Source organism: Myotis myotis, unplaced genomic scaffold (genome assembly GCF_014108235.1).
Source record: "Myotis myotis isolate mMyoMyo1 unplaced genomic scaffold, mMyoMyo1.p scaffold_m19_p_3, whole genome shotgun sequence".
In the NCBI taxonomy this organism is placed as follows: Eukaryota; Metazoa; Chordata; class Mammalia; order Chiroptera; family Vespertilionidae; genus Myotis; species Myotis myotis.
In genome coordinates this window covers 112181299-112207942 of record NW_023416335.1, presented here as the reverse complement: position 1 = coordinate 112207942, position 26644 = coordinate 112181299, and the positions used below count along the sequence as shown (strand labels likewise).

At 46.1% G+C, this 26644-nt stretch overlaps 1 long non-coding RNA gene across 2 annotated transcripts; it reads right to left on the bottom strand.

Moving 5' to 3' along the window:
* Window positions 1-1367: 1367 nt before the first annotated feature.
* LOC118652013 lies at window positions 1368-25264 on the bottom strand. 2 transcript variants are annotated; one of them, XR_004966402.1, is made up of 4 exons: window positions 25190-25264; window positions 21097-21251; window positions 9704-9830; window positions 1368-1462 (listed from the first exon to the last, which is right to left on the bottom strand). It is a non-coding gene; the product is annotated as an uncharacterized LOC118652013 (long non-coding RNA). The 2 variants fall into 2 exon arrangements; XR_004966403.1 differs by lacking the exon at window positions 25190-25264 and adding an exon at window positions 23048-23155.
* Window positions 25265-26644: the final 1380 nt, after the last annotated feature.

Below are 26644 nucleotides of genomic sequence, written 5' to 3'. Positions count from 1 at the left end.
TGGGCATGTCTTTCAGTCTAGAGACAAAGTCCAAGTCAGCAGCTTTGAGGAGACAGCAGGAGACGCCCTTGCCTATGTGGCTGACCAGGAAGGCTTTGTGCATGTCTGTGACATCAAGGACCGTGGCCTGCGGGGACCAGAGCCTCGGCCTCCCAAGAGTAAGCAACAGCTCTTCATGTTAAATACTGTGCTGGGCACAGCCTCACTTTTAGTTTACTATTCTGGTTGGTAAAATTAAAATGTGCCAGTGAGAAGGGGTCTTTTAAACCCTTTAGGAATGGATTTAGAGACAAGTATTTTTATGAAGGTATTCAGTGTTGGCAAGAACACAGGAAAATAGGCAGGCATAGCTCTTGGATAGTTGGCACATTGGTGCATACTATATGAAGGGCAAGCTAACAGCATGATCTAGAGCAAGCATGTCAGACTCACGGCCTGTGGGTCGCACACAGCCCACACAAATATTTTTGTGGCCCAGCCAATATAGCAGCATGTAAGAAATGTTTTAATAAAAATGTTGTAACTTAACTTTTACAATATCCTGTTATACATAATCTATATATAAAAAAGCCTAAGCGACCAATCAACCAGTTGCTATGATGCACACTGGCCACCAGGGGCAGATGCTCAATGCAGGAGCTGCCCTCTGGTGGTCAGTACGCTCCCACAGCCAACCTCCCACGGCCAGCCAACCTCCTCTGGTCCCTCTCCCGGGCTGGCAAACCTCCTGCGGTCCCTCCCTTCATCTCTCCCCACATCTGGCACACCCATCTGGCAGCCAGCATGCCCTGGTCAGCAGACCCTGACCAGCAGCTGGCTGGGCCCCTGGCCCCAGCCAGCAGGCTCCAATCAGAACTGTCCCAATAGGCCCTGATCGCTGGCCAGGCCTAGAGACCCCACCCATGCATGGGTTTTGTGCACTGAGCCTCTAGTTATTAATAACGAACTACAACATTTACTAATGACCAGTTACTATAATAGTGTTGCATTCATTTCTCTTACATGTCTTATGTCCCTTACATGCAGGCGCACCATTTCTCTCCACTAATACTAGCAGCAAATATTTTAGTAGCCAATTGCCACGTCATTAGTCTTGGACTGACTTGTTTGGTGTGTGCAACAGGAAATATTTTGCTTTCGGAGAACAAGAAAAGTAGATTTATTTGCATTATGCTTATTAATTTTTGCAATTATTCAGTGTCTGGTAAGTTAATGTTCAAGAAAAATATTAATTTTATTAAAATGTTCTATTATTTTATGTTAATGATTACTCATTTATTTCAGCCCTTTGTATTCAGCATGTCTCTATTGAAATAAACCTCTGTTTCTATGAAAGTTTAAGCTTTTGTGTTTTTTTGCAGCCCACACAAATTTAAACCTTGTTTATTTGGCTTGTTAGCCTTTGAGTTTTACATGCTTGATCTAGAGCTTCAAACCAGCAAGTCTGCTTCGAAGGATTTGACTGAAAGAAATAATTAAAAATATACAAATATTTAGTTATAAGGTTGTGAATAGACATGCTGTTTATAAAGAGAGAGTACCTAATTAGAGACAGCCTAGATGTCCAACATAAGGGGAATTGATTAACTAAGTGATGGTGAAATGCATTGGAATATCATTGAGTCATTAAATAATGATGCTGTATATGAAAATAATTTCATGGGAAAACTTTTCATGAAAAAGTTAAGTGAAAAAATCAAATCGCAAAACAATGTCTTTGTTAAAACAAAGAAGTATATGGAAGGTTGAAAATCTGGAAAGATATACACCCAGATTTTAATGAACATTCTCTCTGTAGATTACATTATAGATATATTTTATTCATTTTATTTTCAAATCATTCTTCTCTAATTTTTCTGGATATATAATTCTTTGGTAATAACAAAAATATGTTAATAATTTTAAATTCCTTTTATACCACTATGAAAGTGCTCGTTTTTTAGGAAAAAATAAAACAGTACTAAAGAATAAAAAATTAAAAAAAATAGAGAAGTTTTTTCTGTGACCTCCTCTACAACCTAACCTGCCATTTCTGCCCACTAGTAGCAGTGTTCATGAATTTCAATTTCCATCCATAAATTATATATATATATATATATATATATATATATATATATACACACACACACACATACACACACACACACCCTGTCAGGAAGTACATTTAAAAGCTGGCCTTCCTTATGTGAGAAATGCTTACCTGTCTGAATTCAAATAATGGGCTCAGAGACAGAATTATGGCAAATCCTGTAATCAATACTTTTTATTGATTTCAGAGAGGGAGAGAGAGGGAAAGAGAGAAACATCAATGATGAGAGAGAATAATTGATCGGCTGCCTCCTGCACGCTCCACACTGGGGATTGATCCCACAATCTGGGCATGTGCCCTTGACCGAAATCGAACTCAGGACCCTTCAGTCTGCAGGCTGATGCTCTATCCACTGAGCCAAACCAACTAGGATGAAAATGAGACTTAATGTACCCTCGAGAGCAGGTGTCTGCCTGGTTGGCAAATTTTGTAACAGGGATAACTCACTGGCCTTCAGTGGCTTTAATGTGAAAGTACTATTTTATTTTATTTTTCTTTACAAAAATTGCTATTTCTGCAGCCTACGGATCTGATTCTTCAAGGAAAAAGACTTGGGCGGTAGGGGGTTAAAATGTTTTGTTTCCCACATTTTTCTTTCTGAGTAGACTGTAACAACATGAAATCTCAAATATAAGAAGAGATCTTAAAAACACAAACAAACAAAAACCCCTACAGTAAATAAATGAGTATTCTCAAAAGTATGGATGGGGACGTTAGCCTTAGAATCTTGTTTCACACTCACCCAGCACAGAAAAATGACCTCTGGTTCTGAGTGGCATAAAGCCCACACATCAGAGTCAGAGGATTCCCTATGTTCACAAACCAGCGAAGAGCAAACTAAGTCCCCAAAAGATAGGAAGCAAGCAAAGTACATCAATAACTGAAATTACATTACAGACACACAGACAAGGACTTTCACTAGCTAAGAGTTTCTGGTGGCTGACACCCTGAGAGGGAAAGCAGGAAGAGTCCCCAAAATTAAGAATTCTCGGTAGGAGAAACCAAGATGGCGGCATAGGTAAACACCAGAGATTGCTGCCTCTCACAACCACTTCAAAAATACAACTAAAAGACGGAAGGGACATCACCCTGAACCACAGGAAGGCTGGCTGAGGGGAAATTCTACAACTAGAAGGAAAGAGAAAAGCATACCGAGGAGGCGCAGTGCGGAAGTAAAATACTAAGGTGCAGAGGTGCGTGCGGAGCAGGCTGGCGGCTGAGGGCGCGGTTGTCGTTTTCAATTGGGAGGGAGTCTCAGGCTCTGAGCTCCAGTTCCAGGCAGGTCTCTAGGGACCCAGACTCATATGGGAGAAGCGGGACTGTCTGGCAGTGGTCGGAACTCAAGGGCAGCTTTCTCTCCGAGGGGTTTGCAGCGATTACCGGGACATTGAGAAGCAAAGCCTCTGAGGGCAAGACTGAGAGCAGCCATAACTGCTAGCCCCGCCCTGTTGATCCCGTGGGACCCACCCCGCCCAAGCCCTGCAGGGAGGATTTTGCTGGATAGCCTCAGGCAAAGGCTAGATTAGCACCTCCCTAGAGATCCAGGAACCAGGAAGCCCAGAGGTCAGAGTGGGACCATCCAGTTTGCAGCTCTGTGGAAACATAAAGGACACACTCAGGGGGCAGACTCAGTGAGCACCAAAGCCCCATTGAAGCAAGTCTTGCCCCAGAGGGGTGTCTCTACACAGAAGTTCTCCCACTGCAGACACAGCTGATTCCCACAGCCAATTGGCCTGGAGGCCAATTCCTCCCAGTGATACCTACAACAATCAAGGCTTAACTACAACAAGACTGTGCACAAAGCCCACAAGGGGGTGCACCAAGAGTGTCCACCTCAGGTAATTGGGGAGGCTGAACCACTGGGCCCTAGAGGACACTTAGCGCAGAAAGCCACTCTATCAACACAGGGAAGCATAAAAAATGCGGACAAAGAAAAAGGACACAAATGACAAAAATGGAGGAAAGCAAACTACAGGATATAGAGTTCAAAACCACACTTTTAAGGTCTTTCAATAATTTTCTAAAAACTGCCGATAAACTTAATGAGATCTACAAGAAATCTAATGAGACCCTCGATGTTGTGATAAAGAACCAACTAGAAATTAAGCATACACTGACTGAAATAAAGAATATTATACAGACTCCCAATAGCAGACCAGAGGAGCGCAAGAATCAAGTCAAAGATTTGAAATACGAAGAAGCAAAAAAACACCCAACCAGAAAAGCAAAATGAAAAAAGAATCCAAAAATATGAAGATAGTGTAAGGAGCCTCTGGGACAGCTTCAAGCACACCAACATCTGAATTATAGGGGTGCCAGAAGATGAGAGAGAGCAAGATATTGAAAACCTATTTGAAGAAATAATGACAGAAAACTTCCCCATCTGGTGAAAGAAATAGACTTACAAGTCCAGGAAGCGCAGAGAACCCCAAACAAAAGGAATCCAAAGAGGACCACACCAAGACACATCATAATTAAAGTGCCAAGAGCAAAAGACAAAGAGAGAATCTTAAAAGCAGCAAGAGAAAGAAAGTCAGTTACCTACAAGGGAGTACCCATACGAATGTCAGCTGATTTCTCAACAGAAACTTTGCAGGCCAGAAGGGAGTGGCAAGAAATATTCAAAGTGATGAATGCCAAGAACCTACAACCAAGATTACTTTATCCAGCAAAGCTATCATTCAGAATTGTGGGCCAGATAAAGAGCTTCACAGATAAGGAAAAGCTAAAGGAGTTCATCACCATCAAACCAGTATTATATGAAATGCTGAAAGATATCCTTTAAGAAAAGGAAGAAGAATAAAAAGGTAAAGATACAAATTTTGAACAACAAATACACATCTATCAACAAGTGAATCTGAAAATCAAGTGAATAATATGATGAACAGAATGAACTGGTGATTATAATAGAATCAGGGACATAGAAAGGGAGTGGACTGACTATTCTTGGGGGGGGGGGGGTGTGGGGGATGCGGGAAGAGACTGGACAAAAATCGTGCACCTATGGATAAAGACAGTGGGTGGGGAGTGAGGGAGGTGGGTGGGGTGGGAACTGAGTGGAGGGGAGTTATGTGGGAAAAAAAGAGGAACAAATGTAATAATCTGAACAATAAAGATTTAATTTTTTTTAAAAAAAAAGAATTCTCAGTAGCTGCTGGGGCATTCCTGCAATCTCTGCCAGGTGTTCAGTCTCACCACAAATAGCTGCCCCTGCCCCCCAAGTGGGACGTGCCCCATCTTTAAACAAGTTAAACCAAACAACAAAGAGACACAGAACATCAACAGAAACACACTTATATACAACTAGAGGCCCGGTGCACAAAAATTTGTGCACTTGGGGGGGAGGGGGTCCCTCAGCCCGGCCTGTGCCCTCCTGCAGTCTGGGACCCCTAGGGAGATAACGACCTGCTGGCTTAGGCCTACTCCCGGGTGGCAGAGGGCAGGCCCAATCCCTAGGTGCAGCCCCTGGTCGGGCTCAGAGCAGGGCCGATTGGGGAGTTGGGGCACCTTCCCCTGTCATACCCAGAGCCAGGCCATCAGGAGGTTGTGATTCCACCCTCAGTCACGCTCAGGGTAGGGCCGATTGGGGGGTTGGGGCACCATCCCCTGTCACACTCAAGGCAGGGTTGATGGGGAGGTTGCGGCGCCACCCCGTCATGCACAGAGCAGGGCCAATCAGGGGGTTGGGGCATTTCCCCCTGTCACTCACAGAGCAGGGCCCATCAGGGGGTTGGGGCTGTGTACCCTGTCACGCACAGAGCAGGGCCCATCAGGGGGTTGGGGCCCCACCCTCTATCACCCACAGAGCAGGGCCGATCAGGGGGTTGGGGTGCAGCCCTCTGTCATGCACAGAGCAGGGCCCATCAGGGGGTTGGGGTGCCGCCACTCTCACACTCAGGGCAGGGCCGATGGGGAGGTTATGGCTCTACCCCGTCACACGCAGAGCAGGGCCCATGGGGGGGTGGGGGTTGGGGCACCGCACCCTGTCACACACAGAGCAAGGCCGATCAAGGGGTTGGGGCACCACACCGTCACACACAGAGCCGCAGGGAGATCGGGGGTTTGTCACGCTGATCCCGGTGCCGGGAGGCCTCACAGCTCCGCCGTTCCCGGTGCTGGGAGGCATATTACCCTTTTACTATATAGGGTAGAGGCCTGGTGCATGGGTGGGTGCCAGCTGGTTTGCCCTGAAGGGTGTCCTGGATCAGGGTGGGGGTCCCTACTGGGTGCCTGGCCAGCCTGGGTGAGGGGATGATGGCTGTTTGCAGCTGGTCACACACCCTTCAGGGTGGGGGTCCCCACTGGGGTGCCTGGCCAGTCTGGGTGAGGGGCTGAGGGCTGTTTTCAGGCTGGGGGTGACTGAAGCTCCCAACCGCTCCTTTTTTTCTTTTTCTTTTTTTTTTATTCTGGGCCAACTTTAGCTTTGAGGCTTGGCTCCAGCTCTTAGGCCTCCGCTGCTGAAAGTAGGTTTCTGGCCTTTGATTACAATGTTGTGATCCTGCTGGCTGAAGCCTGGAAGGTTTCTGGGGTTTTGTTTAGCTTCTATGTTTGTTACCATAGTTGCTTGCAGCTCAGAGGCCTGCAGCGGCAGGCGGGGAATGTTGGAGTCCTCCGTCACTGAAGCAAGCAAGCCTCATGTTAGTTTCAAGCTGCCTGGCTGCTGGCCACCATCTTGGCTGACAGTTAATTTGCATATTGCCCTGATTAGCCAATGGGAAGGGTAGCGGTCGTACGCCAATTACCATGTTTCTCTTTTATTAGATAGGATATTTACAGGTGTGTACAAACCACAGATAAAAGCCTCACACTGTGCTCCCTGTCTGTCCTGTCACAGACACCACAGAATGCCCTGCATAAAAAATAAACCACCGAAGTAGAGCAATGCCCCCTGTCCCTGGTTGGGGACTGCCCACCCCCCTCCAGAACCTCAGCATTCTCCCCAATGGACTATACAGGGGAATGTCTTCCATAGGCCTAGAATTTTTGTTTCTCATCCTCAGAAAGTCCCCTGTGACTAAGTGCTCAATCCCTCATATTGGAGATTTCTTGAACTCCCCAAGATCTTTATCCCTCTCTGGCTGCTTCCCTCTCAGGAGAACAGAACTGCAGATCAGAACTCCACACACGCTTTCTGTCCAAGACACATCCCAGTTACATATACTCGACCTCCAAGGATACCAATCACCAAGGAAGTACTTAAAGTCCAATTTCCCACCTTGGCCCATGCATGAGATTTGTCTGGTTGCCACGTGTGTACCTGTTTTTCTGTCCTCCTTGAGTCATTTTTGCCATCTTCTGAAGAAAAAGTTGTAGGCCTATTCTATGGAGTCTGCGAAGAGACACAGGTCTCAGGCAAAAAGGCCACCCCAAATCAGGTGGGACTCATGTCCCCTTCAACCAGAGCCACCCTCTCCGTGTACATAGAAGTCCCAGATGCGCCCCCAAATTGTGAGAAATGCTCACCTGTCCAAATTCAAATAATGAGCTTGAAGTCAGAAATATGGCGATAACAAGACTTTTGATACACTCTCGAGAGGGGGTGTCTGCCCAGTTGTACAAGCACACCTGGGGCAGCAAACACAGCCCACTTATCCAGTCCTTCCTCTGGTTCCTCATTGGCTGAGCATCATGGGGTCACCTGTTTCCTCATATGTCACCTAGGTCTTGCTGTCTCCCATTGGGCCATTTTAAAAAAATTGGGCTGAGGCGTTCTCTAGTTGCTTCCACCTCCCCCTGTCTGGTTGAGGCAGGTGCCTGCGGGGTTTTCACCATGATGCTGGCCCACGGGCATAGTTTTTTGTTTCTCTATCCTCTTCCCTCCTCCCTACATTCTGTTAGCCCTGGGGGAATTCAGCAAATTCCATCAAAAGCCGACCATGCTGAAGATGGATCACAGAGGACCATTTCCTACACTGACAAATGAAAGGGAGAAATGACGGGTTTAGTGTCAAAGTCTATAAAAGCCAAAACTGGAGCAAGAGGCTTTGAGGGCCAGGGTAGATGAGCCTTGATTTAGAGCTCAGTGAATTATATGCATTTCCAAGAAATGCTTGCCCTGTAGTAAATGGAAAAGAAGGTCATTTCATGAGCTATTGCTCACTGGTTATGTTACAACTCATAGCAGGACACCTGCTGTGCCAGCAAAAGGATGTCTCTTAGGCTTTTCCTTGGCAGCCTTCTAGAATGCTGATCACATGGCATAACCTTGCCACTGGCCTGCGTACAGCCCCAAGGGACCAGGCAAGCATAGATCAAGGACTCCTCTCTTGTCACATTTATACAGTTGAGCCCTCAAAAGCATTCCCAAGGTTATAAAGAGGGGCCCCGACAGCTCTCAGATGACTCAGATGTGGCCACACAGCAGTGTTGGCCCATTTAGAAATATAATAATTTCTGTGTGCATTTGATATAGAGAAAATAAATGAGTTCATTAATTTTTATAGGCCCACAATTTGGAAAACAAAAGCATAGGGGGAGGTGAAAACAGAGAAACAAGGTGGGGCGGGTGGGGGGGGGGGTGTGCTGACATGCACAAAAGCCTGGGTTGGATGCTGCTCCACAAGGACTGAGAGAATCAGACTGCAGATGTAGGAAGGGTGAGTGAGGGAGGGCAAGGTGGCAGAGAGGGGAGAAAGGAGAAGGGAGGGGGAGGGGGCAAATGAAGGAGAGGGAAGGTACTCAGTTCAACAAAATCAAAACATACAACTTGCCTAATGTTTGCTCTCCAAGAGTGACCTTGATGTTGTGTAAGAACACTACATGTTTCTATGTTTATTATTCTGTCCAATTTGACTATAAGTATCTCTGGAAACAGTCTGTGAATTCCTTTCAAGAACACACACACATACACACACACACAGAAAACAAATGAATAAATTAGCCCTAGGCCACTCTATGGGAATCCAAACTATTACAGAATAAGCAGTGCTGGTTATGAGTCAGAGTCACCTGGGTTCTACTCTCAGGTTCTCCTTAATCAGTTTGTGACTTCCTGCAATCACTTCTTTTGATCTATAAAATGAGGGTGTGATTAGCTGATCTTGAAGTTTTATTCAGCCCTAAAACTATTATGTTTCTTTGAATATTGGTTTTGCAAAATGAAACACGTTGATTGGATTCTTGGTGTCAGTAGCAATTCTTCCAGGATGCCAGCATATCAAACACAAGCACAACAAAAAGAAGTTGACCGAGCCAAAACCGGTTTGGCTCAGTGGATAGAGCGTCGGCCTGCGGACTGAGAGGTCCCAGGTTTGATTCCGGTCAAGGGCATGTACCTGGGTTGCGGGCATATCCCCAGTAGGAGATGTGCAGGAGGCAGCTGATCGATGATTCTCTCTCATCGATGTTTCTAACTCTCTATCTCTCTCCCTTCCTCTCTGTAAAAAATCAATAAAATATATTAAAAAAAAAAAAAAAAAGAAGTTGACCGAATGCAGAAAATCATCCACCTGGAAAACATCCCATGAGTTGGTAGTTGGAAAATGGAGGGAAAATGCTCTTATACCCAACAGATTCAGCTACCCTGGGTCTTATTCTAACATGGAAAATCCATGTAACTGACAAATTATCCTTGTTGCCTGTCAACTGTGTGACCATGGGTTCCAATTCCCATACCTGATTCTTCTTCTTCCAGCCTGGAAAGACCTCTACCCCTCACTCACTTTCCAGAAGACTGCATCCTTGAAGCTGAGGTGGAAGAAGACAAAAATCAATGGTATGCATTTGGCACTGGCAGGTCCACCTAAAAAGGAAAATGTCCACGTCAAAGCAAAGGTCCTCATGACATAAGACAGCCTTTCCTAGACCATCATGTCATCTGCATGAGTCACTTGTCCCTAAGCCCCCGAGCCTGTGAGTATAGTGAAGTCACCACTAAACTTTTACCAGTTAATGTATTATCTGCATGATTCAGGACACTCCAACGAGCCCTATTTTTGTCTGGTCATCCCATGTGGTCAAGGGCCGCTCTCTGAGGTCCTACAATGTACTCCATGGCTGACATTGCTGTTCTCGAGGCTGTTAGAGGCAGGACTGCCTCACTGCTCCTTTCACAGGAGCTCTGTGGAACCACCTGACCTCCTGAGGGTGTGGATAGAATTAGGCCCTGGGGCTCCCAAAGCTGGGAAAACCTGGGGACCATGAAGGTCCTATTACAGAATAAGCAGTGCTGGTTATGAGTCAGAGTCACCTGGGTACTAAGGATAGTAAGAATCCAATCAGCGTGTTTGGTTTTGCAAAATATTCAGAGAAACATATTTTCAGGGCTGAACAAAACTTCAAGATCAGCTAATCACACCCCTCATTTTACAGATCAAAAGAAGTGATTGCAGGAGGTCACAAACTGATTAAGGAGAACCTGAGAGTAGTAAGGATAGTAAAAAGCTAGAAAAATCCCTTGGCAAGTGGAATGGGGAAACTGAGACTGACAGCTGAACAAACTGGCTGAGCAATTTACAGCAGATACAGAAGGTCACCTTCTTAGAGATAACATCCAGGCCTCAGTTGTATTTCAGCTCCGGGCCCAAAAAAGCAGCAAAACCAGATGGGTGACACCAGTTGCAATGACTAATGACCCCTTTCCCTGGTGCCGACCAATTAATAAAGACCACGTCCTGAAAGAGCACACCTGGAAAACTGATGAATATTCTGCTGAAACCCTCCCTTGAACCCTCCCCTAAGGTTCCCACCTGCAAGAGAGAGAGAAAAACCCTTAAGAAAAAAGACCAAGCTTGCGCTCTCCCTCCTGGGAGCACACCTGCACCATTCCCTTCTTTCTCTTCTTCCCCCTCAGGCCTGCATCTCCTAAACTCTAAGGGTACCCACAAGACTTGCAACCAGGGGAGCAATGGACAGTGGCAGCTAGTCCAGGGCCCTAAACCTGTCTCTAAGGCCCCCTTTTCTCTGACTTCCAAGTGAGTTAAAGCAGCCCCACCTAGGCTCTCTCCTGTTGCTTCTTCTATGCTAAGCCCTTTCTTGTTTCACTGTCCCCAGCTTTAATAAATGTACTCTCAAAATCACCAGGTCCCATGTTATGAAATCTGTCCTGCATGAAGTCAAGAACCCACACACTACCACTCAGGGTTAGGCCCCCTGTCTGATAACACTACCTGCCCTTATCTCCCTACACTGGGCCATGCTGGTTCTATAGAAAAGTAGGCAAAGAATAAATGCCTCTCATTCCTTGGTCTAATCACCAAGTTCAGGAGATGAAGTGTGGTGATGGTTGTACAACAGTGTGAATGTATTAAGTACTGGCACTTATAAGTAGTTAAGATGGTAAATTTTATGTTATATGTATCTTACCACAACTAAAAATTAAACAATGAGGAGGTTAAAAATGGCAGCGGAGTAAGTGGAAGCTACACTAACACTCTCTCACAACCAAATTGGAAATATAACTAAAATACAGAAAAACCACCCTGAAAAATCTACTGAAGACTACCTGGAAAGAACCCAGATAACCAAAGATGGAAAGTGGAGACTGCATAGACACTGGTAGGAAGTGAGGAGATGCGAAAGGAGTGGCTGGGCTCCCACAGACAGCACCTGAAGGTCTGGAGGGATATATCAGCTGTGGGGGGTTCCCATTGAGAACTCTGGGGTCTAAACCCCAAGCTGAGTCCCCCAGCCCAGAGCACCAGAACTGATAAAGGTGCCCACATAACACCTGGCTGTGAAAAGCAGCAGGGTTGCTGTTTTCCAGCCAAACATGGCTGGAAATGCAGGCACTCTCTTAAAGGGCCAATGCACAAATTTTCCTGTGCAGCCACTCACCTTGGGTTCCAGCAGAGGATGGGCAGTGTGGACTGGAGTTGTGTGAGGAGAGTCCAGGGTTGGGAACTCCAGGGTTGGAGCTTGGAGGCAGCCACTCTACTTGCCTGTGCTGAGTCCTTCCCTCACACTGTAGAGAACATCTTTCTCCTATAGCCCTTTGCTATCCAGGTGGTTTTGGCCTGGGGGAATGGCAGTTATTGCATCCTTTTGGAAGAACTTCCGCCCCACCCTGTGGTCCATAGCCTAAGGCCAATCAAAGCTGACAACAATCAGGCTGCAGGCAGAGGTGGATCTCTGGATGCTTTGAGTCTTTGCCTGATCTCCTTCTGGGCCTGGTGCACATCTCAGACCCTTTCCAAAGGCATCCAGTCCCAGCAGAGGCATCCACAAGCTTTGGATTTCTGATAGCCCTAAACAGGGTGCTCAGGGCCAATCAGAAACAGCGTCTGACATAGTCCTGCACTAGAGATTGGGAGTCGTAGCACATCTATCTAATACATAGACACAAACCCAAAATGGGGAGGCAAAAAACAACCCCCAAATAAAAGAGCAAGATAATTTTTCAGAAGAGATAAATGAAATGGAGATAAGAAATTTATCTGATATAGAGTTCAGAATAATGATGCTAAGTATGCTCAAGAGCAGGAGAAAATGTATAGTAACTATGAAAAAATAATATCTTTATTTCCAGTCATAAATAAAGAATGACATAGCACTAATAAAGAACACATTGAAAGAGTAGGGGAAGCTGAGCATTGGATCAGTGAATTAGAAGGCAGGGTAGAAAAATCACTCCATCAAAGAATCAAAAAGAAAAAACATTAAAAAACAGAAGGCCTTCTTAAGGGAGCTGTGGAACAACATGAAACGTATAATATTTGCATAATAGAAGCACCAGAATGGGAAGAAAGTGAGTGAGGGGTAGAGAAGTTGTTTGAAGAAATAATGACAGAAAACTTCCCTAACCTGGTAGAGGTAAATTCATACAAGTTCAGGAGGCACATAGAGTCCCAAGCAAGAACCCAAACAGGCCCACAGACACATCATAATTAAAATGACAAAAATTAAAGACAAAGTGAGAATCTTAAAGGCAGCAAGAGAAAAGCAATTTGTTACGTACAAAGAAGCTCCCATCAGGCTGTCACCTTATGTCAATCCCTCTACAATAGCCCAGATCACTCAGCCAAATGGTTCACAGGAGCACCAGAGAGCAGCAACTGCATTAGGCAAAGACTAGCATTGCAATAGTTCTAGTCTTTGCAGGTATTAGTGCAGCAGATGGAGAGATAGAGACTGGACACATTACACTATCTCTGGGCTTCACCTAGCCTCCTGAAGCCACACCCAAGCTCCTGGTGAGGTGATCCATCTCCTTCGCTGAAACTACCCTCGCCCACGAAGAGACTGCCACACAAGCACTGGGGACACCCAGCAGGCATCAAGCTTCAGGGCTCAGTAACCTGGGCAGGGGGAATACCTACATCCTCTGCCTGCTTCCTCTCTGAATGATGGCCCAGGAGCATTCACTTCTGGAAAGCAGCAGGTCAGCTTGTCAGGCCTCCAGAAAGCCAAGACAGGAAGTGAAAACCAACGAACCCCACAGTGGTGAGGAGGGGGATGCAATTAGAGCAAATTCTGCTTACAGTTCAGATTTAATATTCGGAAGGGATAATTATGAAATAAGAGATTGCCTGATTTCTCTTCCAAGTCTGTGAATGGTTCATTAGCTCTTATTTGACATTTGATGATTGAATCTGATTGGCCTTATTGTGGAGTTGGACTTCAAGAAATCCCAAAGACAGAGCAATCAAGTTTCACAATGATCTCCAACTGCAGATTTAAAAACATAAATGGCAGCTGCGCCTGGACCTCAATCCCATGCATGCTGTGGGGAACTTGTATTTCATCCTCACTTAGTGAACCTCACTCTTGCTTGGTACGGCGGGGCCCCTGGCTCAGAATTAGGATTTCCTCGGCAGTTCAGCCTGGGCGCTGCCCACAGAGAACCCACAGACTGAAGAATCACAAAGACGAGCGTGCCCCCATCTCTCGTGGGGCCACTGAGGCACCGGAGAAATGTGGGATGGAGGTCACACGCTGGGTAGGATGCAGGCTAACTGTACAGATGGGTCATTTGTAACAAAAACAGAAATGACAAAGGTGGCCGATGCTTGGTTCCATGATGAGAGAGAGTAGGGCTACAGGAGTTCCCAAGAAGAGAGCAGGAAGGACCATGGACACAGCTGGCTTCCTGGAAGAAGGGACTTGAGCGGGACATGGAGAGGGCAGGGGAGGCATCCTGGGCATGAGATGTGAGAAAAGGGCTGGAGGAGTGCAAGAGCTCCCCCACTTCCTTGCTGGAGGCAGAGAGTGTCTCCTCAGGGTTCCTGCCACACAGCACTGTCCTCGTCTGTCCTTACCAGGTCATGGGCACTTTGAGGGCAGGACTATCTTACCCATTTCTGAGCCCTGGTACCCAGTAAATGTTTGTCGGCCAAATGAAGAACTGCATCTAACCCTGTTACATGCTCTCAGTATGTGTTTACTATTACTGTTCTAATGGTGTACAGGAACTAGCATCTATGGCATTTCTTTGAGAGACCAGGATTCCAGGATTCCAGGAACCTCTGTGGGGTAGTGTTTATGGAAAGTTAGTAAACCTACCCCCCAATGTTCTCTGTAAAAGGAGTGTTCTACAGCCTAGGGCTGTGGGAGGAATCTGTGAGTTTGAACCGAGAGAGCCCGTAGGTGAGGCCCTGGCCCATCATCAGCTCTGGGGGAATGCTGGCTGGCATCCTGTGCTCTTGCTTCATCCTCCTCATCCTCATTTTGCAGCCAAGGTGTGTGTTTTTCAATCCCACAGCTGATAGCACTGTCCCTCAGAGAAGCGAATGATTGGCTCTAGTTTACACAATAGTGGGACCTTGGCTCTGCCTGACTTCAAAGCCACAGCATCCAGACAGGTGCTGGAGGGAGGGGGGACTTGCAAAAGGGAGAACAGTTCAATCTGGCTGCTGAGGACTGGATGCCATCCCGGGTCCTCCATTAATTCCCCAGCTCCCAGGCAGCTGCAGTAAGTGCTGCTTCCCTCAGCCCCCTGCCCGAGGAGCATCACTAGGAACTGTCACAGTCATGTTGGTAGGACTCCCCTAGACATAAATATAGGGACAGAGAGGTTTTCCATCACTCCTCAAATCAAACAGCATAAATGTCTACTCAACCAATAACTCTCAGGGAGATATGGATTCATTAAGGAACCAGGGCAGTTATTCTCTCTCTGCCTGCGGTGTTCCCTGCCCTTCACCAGGCAGCAGCCCTGATTTTTTATTTATTATTTTTTTGCATTTAAACACAATACCCAATCCCCTAGCAAGAACATAAACAAACCTGAAAGGGGCATGTGTGTGTGTGTGTGTGTGTGTGTGTACAATGTGGGTAGACTGAGAAAATGATCCGAAGAGAAGACATAGATTAAATGAGATTCAGATACTAATATTGGGGCACAAATTTGGTTCTGGGTTTCAATTTGGTCATAGCAAGAATAGAACATTCACTGGGTCACCAACTTCTCCAGAAAAACGCCAAAACTGCATTTAGGAGGCTGTTGGGAAACCCACCACACCTTGGTTTATACAACTCCCCAAACAAGGTCATCCAGATTGGCTCTGCTCCAATATACTGATCCTTATTTAAATTTGTAATTTCTCCACTTTACGCTTAAACCAATGGTTCTCAACCTTCTGGCCCTTTAAATACAGTTCCTCATTTTGTGACTCAACCATAAAATTATTGTCGTTGCTACTTCATAACTGTAATGTTGCTACTGTTATGAATCGTAATGTAAATATCTGATATGCAGGATGGTCTTAGGTGACCTCTGTGAAAGGGTCGTTCAACCACCAAAGGGGTCACAACCCACAGGTTTAAACTTAAATAGTTCAGAGCTCTGGTTCTAGAGCCAGACCTCCATTCTCACTGGGTCCACTTCCTCCTCCCCTCTCCTCTCCATCCCACTCTGATGGAATTTTCATAGACTACTTTCCTGAAATTGATCTTGTCAAAGTCACCAACAACTTCTCTGTTGCCAAAACCAGGGGCAGTTCTCAGCCTTCCTCTTAGCAGAGCTGACCCAGGGGAGCATGCTCTGGTTCCTAAACTCTTTCTTCACTTGGCTTCAAGACATAAGTCTCTTTTTGGTCTCCATCTACTGCTCTTTCTCCATCTGCTTTGCTGGGTCCTCCCGCTCTGTCTTACCTTTAAATGTTGTAGTGCCCGGTTATGGCTCAATCCTGGGACCTCTCTTCTTTTTCATTCAGTCACTCCCTCATTCCAGTTTTGGGACTTTTAAGTATCAGATACTCCCTGATGACCACAACATGTGTACCTGTAGCCCACATCTCTAGTTACATGTCAAACAGGCATCGCAAACTGAACATGTCCAAACTTTTGGTTCTCTTATCAGACTGATTTCCCATCTCACTAGATGGCAACACCATCTGATTTTGAACAACCATCCAAGGAAACAGAAAATCCTGTGGTCTCTGACTTCAATGAACCTACAGAATCCAGCCCTTCTTTACTGCCTCTATTCTGACCTCTCATCTGAGCCATTGGCACAGCTCTGTGAGTAGTGGCTCTATCTGTTTTCCTGGTTGGTGTATCCCTAGTAGGTCTTAGTAAATATTTTGTTAATTAAATTATTGAATGCCCTAGAGTTTGCTGGGCTTATAAGACTCAAAAAATATATGTACCTCAATAAATAAATGATTTCACAACTATAAAAATAATAACAACCAACAGTTTTTGAATACTCACAGTGTGCCAGGCCCCTTACATATGACAGGAGATGAATGAGAATCATAGAAGTAGGAAATTGTCCAAGGTCAACATCTAATGATTGGTGGAGTAGATATTTGAATCATAGTCATTTATTCAAGTTATCAAGTATTTGTTGAGCACAAGCTATGTGCCATATATTGTTTGGGGAAGAAACAAAACAGACAAATTTCTCACTCTAATAGAGATTATGTTGTAATAAGAAAAAAAATGCAAGAAATGAAACATACATTAAGACAGCCACTACAAGAAAGTAAGTTAAAGAAATGATTGTGAATAAGGAAAGCTCTTGAGAAAGGATGGTCTGGAAAGATGTCTTTGGGGAAATGACATTTGAGCAGAGACCTGGATAAAGTGAGGAGATGAGCTTGGGTAAAGACCAAAGACCCCGAGATATACAATATTTGGCATATTTGGGTGACAACAAAGAAGCTAGTGTGGCTGAAGCCCAGAGAGTGAAGAGCAGAGAATTTGGACTTGAGGGCGTAGATATGGAGAGGCACCACCGCAACCTTGGAGGCCAGTGGATTTTACCCCGAGTAAAATGAGTAGCCATTAGTAGTTTTGAGCAGAGGAGAGAAATTATCTGACTTGGATTTTAATAGAATCACTCTGGCTGATGTGTGGAGAAAGGCCTGAAGAGGGGCAAGAGTGGACATAGAGGGACCTTTTTGGAGATTACTCTTGGCCAAGCTGTGGTGCCCAGTTATTTGGTCAAATACTAGTCTAGACATTGCTGTAAAGATATTATTTTAGACATGAATAACATTTTAAATCTGTAGATTTTAAGTAATTAATGTGGGCAGGCTTCATCCAATCAACTGAAGGTTTTAAGAGCAAAGACCAAGGTTTCCTAAAGAAGAATTTATCCTGAAGACTGCAACACAGAACCTCTGCCAGAGGTTCCTGCCTGCTGGCTTCTTTTGCAGTTTCAGACTCAAGACTGCAACATCAACTCTAATCTAAATTTTAGACTGCCAACCTGCCCTACAGATTTCATAGTTGCCAACAATTGAATGAGCCAATTCCTTAAAATAAATCTAGAAAGATAGATCAGATGATTGAGATAGATAGATAGATGATAGATAGATAGATAGATAGATAGATAGATAGATAGATAGATGATAGATAATAGGTGATACATAGATAGAAAGATGATAGAGTAGAACAGGATATTTATCTCTCTCCCCTATTGTTTCTCTTTCTCAGAAGAATCCTGACTAATACCAGGTTGTTGCAATAATCCATGAGAACAATAATCAATGATGATGGCTTAGACTTAATAGCAGTGGAGATGGTGAGTTATGGGTAGAATCTAGAAGTATTGTGAAGGTAGAGCTACTGGATTTGCCTATGAATTAAACTTAGCAAGTGAAAGGCAGGCATCGAGAATGATTGCCATATTTTTGGCCTGAGCAACTGGCGAAATGGTAGTGCCCTCAACTGTATGGAAGAAACTGAGAAGCTAGAAAAATGAGTTCATAGCTGACAGAAGTCAGGCTAGGGAGTGGACAGGGCACCTACTGATGGCATTAAAGTTCTAGAGACTGGATAAAATCACCAGTCTTGGTGACTGTAGACAAAGGGAAGTGTCCTGAGGCCTGAGTCCTGGAACCCCTGCAAGCATGTCAAACTCACGGCCAGTGGGCCGCATGCCTCATTTAAATAAACGAGGCATGTGGCCCGCCAGCCGAGAGTTTGACATGCTTGCTAGGGCATTCTAAAGTCTGGGGGGTCAAAAAGAGAAAGAAAAACCAACTAAAAATACTGAGAATATGGGCCAGTGAAATTGACAGAAAATATGGAGAGCTTGAGTCAGACACTGAGTGGAGAAAGTGCTTTATTCCAAGAAAGACGGAGTGGTCAGCTGTGACAATTGCTCCTGGGAAAATGATCAGTTTGGAGTAAGGGAGAGACATGGATTCAGGGGCACCATGGTGGTGGGCACTTAACAGGAAGTCCAGTGCGAAGAAAGGAGCAGCCCAAACATGTACACACAGGCCAATTGTCACTCACTCTGATTGAGGCTTCCACACAGAGACCAGTCACAATCACTTCCCACGTTCCTAAAGGAAGTGTCCTGAGAAACATCAATGTACAGCGGCTCAATGGGCACAACAGCAAGGGTTTGTGTCTGTAGTTTTGATGGATGGAGGGTCATTCATGAAGCAAAGAGGAGGATATGGATTGATATATGAATTTGAGTCACGTCAATAGATAAGTCACAGTTATTCCCAATGAAAGAGTGACACATGATGGGCCCTGGCTGGAGGGGCTGGAAGGTGAAGAAGTAACAAAGACCATGGCCACAGGAGCCTCCAAACTCTACAATTTGTTCCTTGTCCCTTGGTGTGGGGCCAATAGGGCTAAGTTTACTCTGGTGGAAAGCGCAAGGATTTGGGAATCAAGCGGCCTCATGACAAACTCAAAAGCTAGAGATGGGTAATCTTTTACAAATGAGAACATGAGATCACAGAGGTGATGCACTTGCCCAAGGTCATACAGGTGGTCACACCTGGCTCTGGACAGATGGCAGGTCATGGTGTTTCAGCTGCACAGGACTAAGATCAGAACTGTTTTCTCTGTAGGGTCAGAGATGAGGTTTGTCAGGGAGGACTCCATGGAGAAGGAAAGGCAGGAAAATCCCGCTGGCTGCATGGCCTCCACAGGCCAGGCACATGCTATTCACCAGTCACGGGCTCCGTTGGGACGAGATTTTTCAGTTTGTCCTCACAATGGCCACTATGAGGTTGCTCATGTTTCATTTACTTATTGATGAAGAAATGGAGGCTCAGAGAAGCTAAGTAATTTATCTAAGATCACACAGCAGATAAGTCATTTAAATCCAAATCTTCTTCCCTCCAAGGCCTAAGTTCTTTTTCTTTTTTCTCTTTTTGAAAATATATCTTTATTTCAGAGTGGAAAAGAAAGGGAGAGAGAGATAGAAACATCAGTGATGAGAGAGAATCATTGATCGGCTCCCTAACCCTAACCCTAACCCTTCTGCACACCCCACATTGGGACTGAGCCCACAACCCAGGCATGTGCCCTGACCAGGAATTGAACCATGACCTCCTGGTTCATAGGTCGAGGCTCAACCACTGAGCCATGCCGGCCGGGCTAAGTCTCTTTTTCTATAACACCATAAGCTGATCAGAAGCAAGAATTCCATATATAAAACTTTCTCACCCCTCTTACTCTCACAGTGACTGTCTCTCTCTCTCTCTCTCTCTCTCTATATATATATATATATATATATATATATAGAGAGAGAGAGAGAGAGAGAGAGAGAGAGAGCCACTTTAAAATGGAGCCGAGCTGCCATGCCAGAGGAACTGCCTGGCATGTCTTTTGCCTCAAATCTCGGGAATGTTAAAACAGGGCAAACTAGCTTATAAACTGGGCCTAAAGCAACATTGTGCCCCAAAGAACTATTTGCAAGGATAACAAGAAAGCAGAAATTATGAATACCAGACTGATGGCTACCAGACTGAAAATTTAAAACCTTGTTTAGAATTTACATCACTATCTTATGTTATCTGCATTAATAGAAATGCCTTCCTCCTATTGATATAATCATTCACCTTCCTTTTCTCATCCTACTCCTTGCCTTTGTCTCCTAGTCAGAACATTATTTGAGCTTCTTCCTGAATCAGTGCTTCACAAATTAATATTCTTTGATATCAAATAAATGCTTATTGCCTCTCACTTTGAAAGGACTTATGTTTAGGTTCGCATGACATTAACATGGTGCTTGGCTTTGGTGGACCTTGGGTTACTCATCTGTGAGATGGAGACAATCATTACACCCATCCTATAGAACTGAACAAGATTAATGCCCATAAAATAGCACTGTGCCTCACACACAGTGCAGGTTCAAGAAATGAGAGCTGTTGTTACTGATGACTATTTTTAGTCCACAGATGAGAAAGCATGGGAGAGTCCATTAATTTCTTCAGTCTCCAAAGAGTAAAGGCTGAAGCCTGGATTCAAAGCAAGACATAGGAAATATCAAGTTAACTCTGCTTTTCCCATTTCACCACAAGATAAGAAAGGAAATGAGTTGCAGGCAGGTGGAATGCATCTGTGAAAGCATGAGAAGAACTTAGGCCTGTGCAGTAGGGTTGGTGTGAGGGAGCATGATGAGATGCTAGGCACAGGTTGGAAAATGGGCCTTCCCTGTTATGCATGGCTGCCTACTATATACCAGGCTCAGTGCCCTGCAGAACTGAGGCCTGGCAGGAGCACCGTTTACAGCTGCCTGAGTACGCACTGGAGATAACCCCTGTGGACTTTACTATCTTGTCCCTGACTCAACCTTCAACAATGGAAGCGTAGGTTCTGCATTGCCTAGAAAACAACTTTGAGCTTAAGGGTCTTGTTGTGGCACTTATTACCTTGAGAAGAGGGCGAGCCCAAATGGGCCCCATCACTCCCTTAGCAACCTCATGATGTGACTTTTCCATGATCTCACAGCTGCAGGCTTTGAACCAGGGTCAATCTGTCTCCAAGGCCGGGCTCTTTCCTCCAGGCTGGGGGAGGCTATTGGCGTCTGAAAGACATAGGCAGGTGAGATGAGCCAATCGTGGCCTGAGGACATCCAGGCCCCCTGGGAGATGCAGGCAGAGGCAGCTTGAAGACCTGGGCCCAGACTGATCAGAAGGATGGTCTTTAAACAAAGCTGGGAAGAGGGGGTGGAAGAAATGTGGGTTTAGGGCACAAAGAGTTCTGTATCTGCCCTCCTTCCCGGGGCCAGCCGTCTGCATCTTGTGCCCAGAGAACCATGGGCTGACCTGGGTCAAAGATACCTGAGTCTCCACTCTGCCATTGACTAGTCCCATGACCTGGGGCAAGTCACTTTAACTCTGGAACCTCATCTTCCCTGTTTGTGAAATGGTCTCCCTATTATCTTACTTGCTTAGGTATCTGGAGGAGCAGAGGAAAGTGGTGTGGTCCAAGGCTCACCCAAAGAGCCCACACACAGCAGGCTCTTGACACACATGCCCTGGGCCTCCTTGCCTTCGCTCCCCTTCTAAGAATGGACTCCAGGCTTGTCACAAAGTCAGCCAGGGGTCAACTCCACCCCAGCTGCCCAGTTAATGAGTGACCAGGATGCATAGTTTATAAAAGCTGCTAACCAGAGAAGCAGGTAGCAGCTGAGTGTATGGCTATGGTGGGACACAGAGGGAGCAAGATGGGTGGCAGGACTATGTCAAGGCTTCAGTCAGAGTGGCCGTGGCCCTCCTCATGCTCCTGCATAGCACACAGTCTGAATACGTCCAGGTGAATCCTTCCAGCCAGAATGGCCTTTGACTAAAAGTTCCCATGGTGGGAGGTTAGGAAGGAGAGAGGATGCTGGGAATTCATGAGGTACAAGGGGCACAGGGCCTAGGATTCAGCCCAACACACATTCACAGCCCAGGGACTAGGACAGCTGGGGGTGTGGATGGCCGGCATACCTATGGTTATGGTGATGGTGACAATAGCAATAATAATAAACTGCTGTTATTCAGCATGACTCTCCTCAAGGCTGGCCCATCCTGGTCAGAGGTCAGTGTGTGGAACAAGATGTGAAGCCTGTCCTTGAGACACTCTGAAGGCAGAGGGGAGACCCCTATATGCTCCCACAGCTCTCCATGTTCACCCATGTATGGGTGCAAGGGTGTAAGCACCAGAAAATTTCCCTGGCAGGTAACTTGAGTTGACATTGCAGGATGAACAGGAGGCACAGAAGACACAGGCTGCTCCCAACAGACGGCCCAGCATAGGAAAAGCCCAGCGAGCAGACAGCAGGGGGCCAGGTCTCCTTCCGGGGTGCCCGTGATGCTGGAGGAATCACAGAAACAGGTCTCTCTGTGTGAGTTTGCTGCTGGCCTCTCGGAAGTCTGTGCCTCCCACTCCTAGGGGTAGAGCCTCCCTGAGAAGAATAAAGGAGGTCCTGAGAGAGCCTCCACCTCCCCTGGCAGCCTGGCCACCCAGCTCCCACGAGAAACCCAGGCCTGTCCTCTATGACCAGTTGGACTCAAACCAGGACACAGATACTAGTCAAGCTAGCCAATCAGAGCAGAGTTTCTACCCAGAAAAGAGCTAAAGCTAAGACTGATGAACTGTGACAGTGCTATCTCTGCATCAGAGTCCAAACCTTCCTAAAGCAAGCCTTGCCAATTACAACTAAGAACTAATTACAGCAGAGGGCTTCATATGACCCACCAAGCAGAGCAGAGTCCCCTAGTCTCACCAATCAGAGCAGAGCCCCACCTCTGAATCCCACTAATCAGAACACTTCTCTCCCTCAAGTGTCACCAGTCAGGGAATTCCCAATCACCCATCAGAGAGGCAGCTACTCACCCAGCCTCTGGAGGATCTTATTGCCTTGGGCTCCTTGCAAACAGGCTTGACTTCTGCAGGAAACTTAGTAGAGCCACAGAGGGCAGGAATCACAAACTGACTTCAAACTGACTTTGGCTCCCAGTGCTGTGCTCCTGGAGCTCCTGGAGGCACTTGAGCGTCTTCACTGACTCAAGAGAAAAGGAGAACCTCCCATCCTGAGAGAGACATGTCCAGAGCATGAGGCCAAGTTGCAGCCTGCTCCCTGAGTCTTTCCTCCGGAACTGGCCCCTTTCCAGCCCCAGTGGCTCAAGCAGTGTTTATGCATGTTATGAAGAACGGAGAAAATGAATGTGACATGTCAGGGACACAATAGGTGCCCAATATGTGGGAGCCATTGTACTGATTTTTAGCGAGAGGTACAGAGCTGGGACCAGGACCAGGTTCCACATGGACATGCCCAGACTCTTTTCACCCCTGCCTGACAGCCATGTGGGCTGCTCACCTGGCCCTCAGCTCCAGCCTGCAGCCTGGTTGATGTTTGAGAAGCAATAAAAGGCCTCCCGAGGCCTGGGTGTGACAGAGAGTGGGGCCACTGCTGGGTGCCAGACTGCCTGTCGCTGGCATCCAAACTGGGGGCACACCATTCCCCTAGGACCTCCAGGATGACCATGTGAGTTCTGAGACCCAGGCCAGTGCTCTGGCTGAGTACAGGACTGAGAATTGAATCTGAGGAAGGATAGTGAGAAGCTAGAATTCCTTGGCAAGTGGAATTGGGAGCTATGACAGATAGCTGAACAAACTGGTCCAGCAATTCACAGCCAGATACAGACGGTCACCAGGGGGCCCTAGCAATGGTCAAAACTGGTACCAGACCTGGCCCCCAGCATGGCCTTTCCTCCTCTGGCATATCACTGGTCATGCCTGACCTTTCTCTGACATTTCCTACCTAAAGATAACCTCTAGGCCTCAGTTATATTTAGCTCCATGCCCAGTAAAGCAGCAAAACCAGGCAGGTGACTCTAGGATCAGCTACAATGACTAATGACCCCCTGCCCTGGTGCCGGCCAATCAGTAGAGACCACGACCCTGAAAGGATAGACCTAGAAAAGCTGATGAGTATTCAATTGAGATCCTCCCCTAAAACTTCTAAACTTCCACCTTTAAAATCCTCAAAACAATGGTCCCAGCTTTTCCCTTCCCCACAGGCATGCATCTCCTAAACTCTAAGGGTTCCCACGAGACTTGCAACCAGAGAAGCAATGGGCAGTGGCAGCTCCTCCTGGTCTAACCCCCTGAACCTACCTCGGAGACCCCTTTTTTTCTGACTCTCCCAGGAGCTGACAGCAGACCAGACCCACCTTGCCTCACTTCTTTCCTATAATGTTTCTAGAGAGCCAACGCCACCCCACCTAGTCTCCTGTTGCTTCTCCTACCCAAAGCCCTTCCTTGTTTTACTATCCCCAGCTTTAATAATCATACTCTTAAAATCACCTGGACTCAGAATAATCAACAGAAGACTGGCTGCAGAGAACCCTGATAACTGAGGACATAGAGACTGCATAGAGCAGTGGTTCTCAACCTGTGGGCCGTGACCCCTTTGGGGGGTCGAACGACCCTTTCACAGGGGTCACCTAAGACCATCAGAAAACACATATAATTACATATTGTTTTTATGATTTAATCACTCTAATTATGTTCAATTTATAACAATGAAAATACATCCTGCATATCAGATATTTACATTACCATTCATAACAGTAGCAAAATTAGTTATGAAGTAGCAACGAAATAATTTTATGGTTGGGGGTCACCACAACATGAGGAACTATATTAAAGGGTCGCAGCATTAGGAAGGTTGAGAACCACTGGCATAGAGACTGATAGGAGGGGCAGAAGTGCAAAATAGCAGGCCAGGCTCCCCAAAAACAGCAACTGAGGTTCCAGAGAAATATCTCAGCTATGGGGAGTTGCCACCAGGGAACTCTGGGGTCTAATCCCCAAGCTGGGCCCCCAGCAGAGAGCGCCAGAACTGAGAAGGTTACCCACATAACATCTGGCTGTGAAAAGTAGTAGGGTTGATGTCTGACGGGGAGAGAGGACTGGAAATTCAGGCACCCTCTGAAAGGACCAATACAAAAAATTCCCCGTGAAGCCACTCACCTTGTGCTCTGGAGCTGTGCGAGCAGAAACCAGGGTCTTGGGCTCTGAGGTTAGTGCTCAGAAGGCAGACTCCACAGTTTCCTGTGCTGAGTCATTCCTTCGTGCTATGGAGGTTATCTTTCTCATGCAGACATTTGCTAGACAGGCAGCTTTGCCTGAGGGGAAGAAAGTTGACCCACCCTATTTGAAAACACCTTGCCCTATGGTGCGGAGTTTCTGAGGCCCAGTAAGCGACTGAGAATAACAATAGGTTCCAGGCAGAAGCAATTGCCCCACCTGTTGAAAAAAAACTCATGCCACACCTGTGGATGATTACCTAAAGGTAATTGAAGACAGAATCATTTCAGTCTGTAGGTAGAGGAGGTCTCTGGAGGCTTTGAGTCTTTGCCTGATCTAATTAATTTGACACTGCCCTGCACTAGAAATTGAGAGGTGTAGCAGATCTACCTAATACAGAGTCACAAACTCAAAGAAACAACCCCCAAATGAAATAACAATTCTCCAGAAAAAGAGATAAATGAAGAAATTTAGATGATTTAGAGTTCAGAATAATGATGGTAAAGAATGGCATAGTACAAATAATAATGAGCACATTGGAAGGAATACACAGCAGAATAGGAAAGCTGAGGATCAAATCAGTGAATTAGAAGACAGGATTGAAAAATATCACTCAATCGAAGAAACAAAAAAAAAAAACAAAAAATGGCAGAAAACTTCCCTAACCTGGTAAAGGAAAAAGTCACACAAGTTCAGGAGGCACAAGCAAGAACTGAAACAGGACCATACCCAGACACATCATAATTAAAATGCCAAATATTAAAGACAAGAGAAACCAAGATGGTGGCATAGGTAAACGCCTGAAATTGCTGCCTCACACAACCACTTCAAAACTACAACTAAAAGACAAAACGGTCATCATCCAGAACCACAGGAAGGCTGGCTGAGTGGAAATTCTACAACTAGAAGGAAAGAGAAAAGCACACTGAGACTCAGAGGAGGTGCGGAAGTAAAGTACAGAGGTATGGAGGTGCACTCAGAAAGGGCTGGCAACTGAGGACATGGTTGTCTTTTCAATCAGGAGGGAGACACAAGCTCTGACTGCTCTGAACTCCAGATCTGGGCGAGTCTCTGGGGACCCAGACTCATCCAGGGAGAAACTGAACTGTCTGGCATCTGGCAAAACTAGAGGGCCGCTTTCTCTCAGAGGTGCTTGCAGCGATTACCCGGACACTGAGACTCGTGGCCTCTTAGGGCAGGGCTGAGGATCAGCCATAGCTGCTTGCTCCACCCTGTTGATTCCCTGAGACCCCGCCCCACCCAAGCTGTGTGCAGAGGCTTTTGCATATGAATGGCCTGGCCCTTTGCAATCTAAAATTGCCTAACAAACTGCAGCTGGGTCAGAGAAACCCAGAACATCCAAAAGAAGGCCCAACGCCCCACAGCAGCTTGCATTGC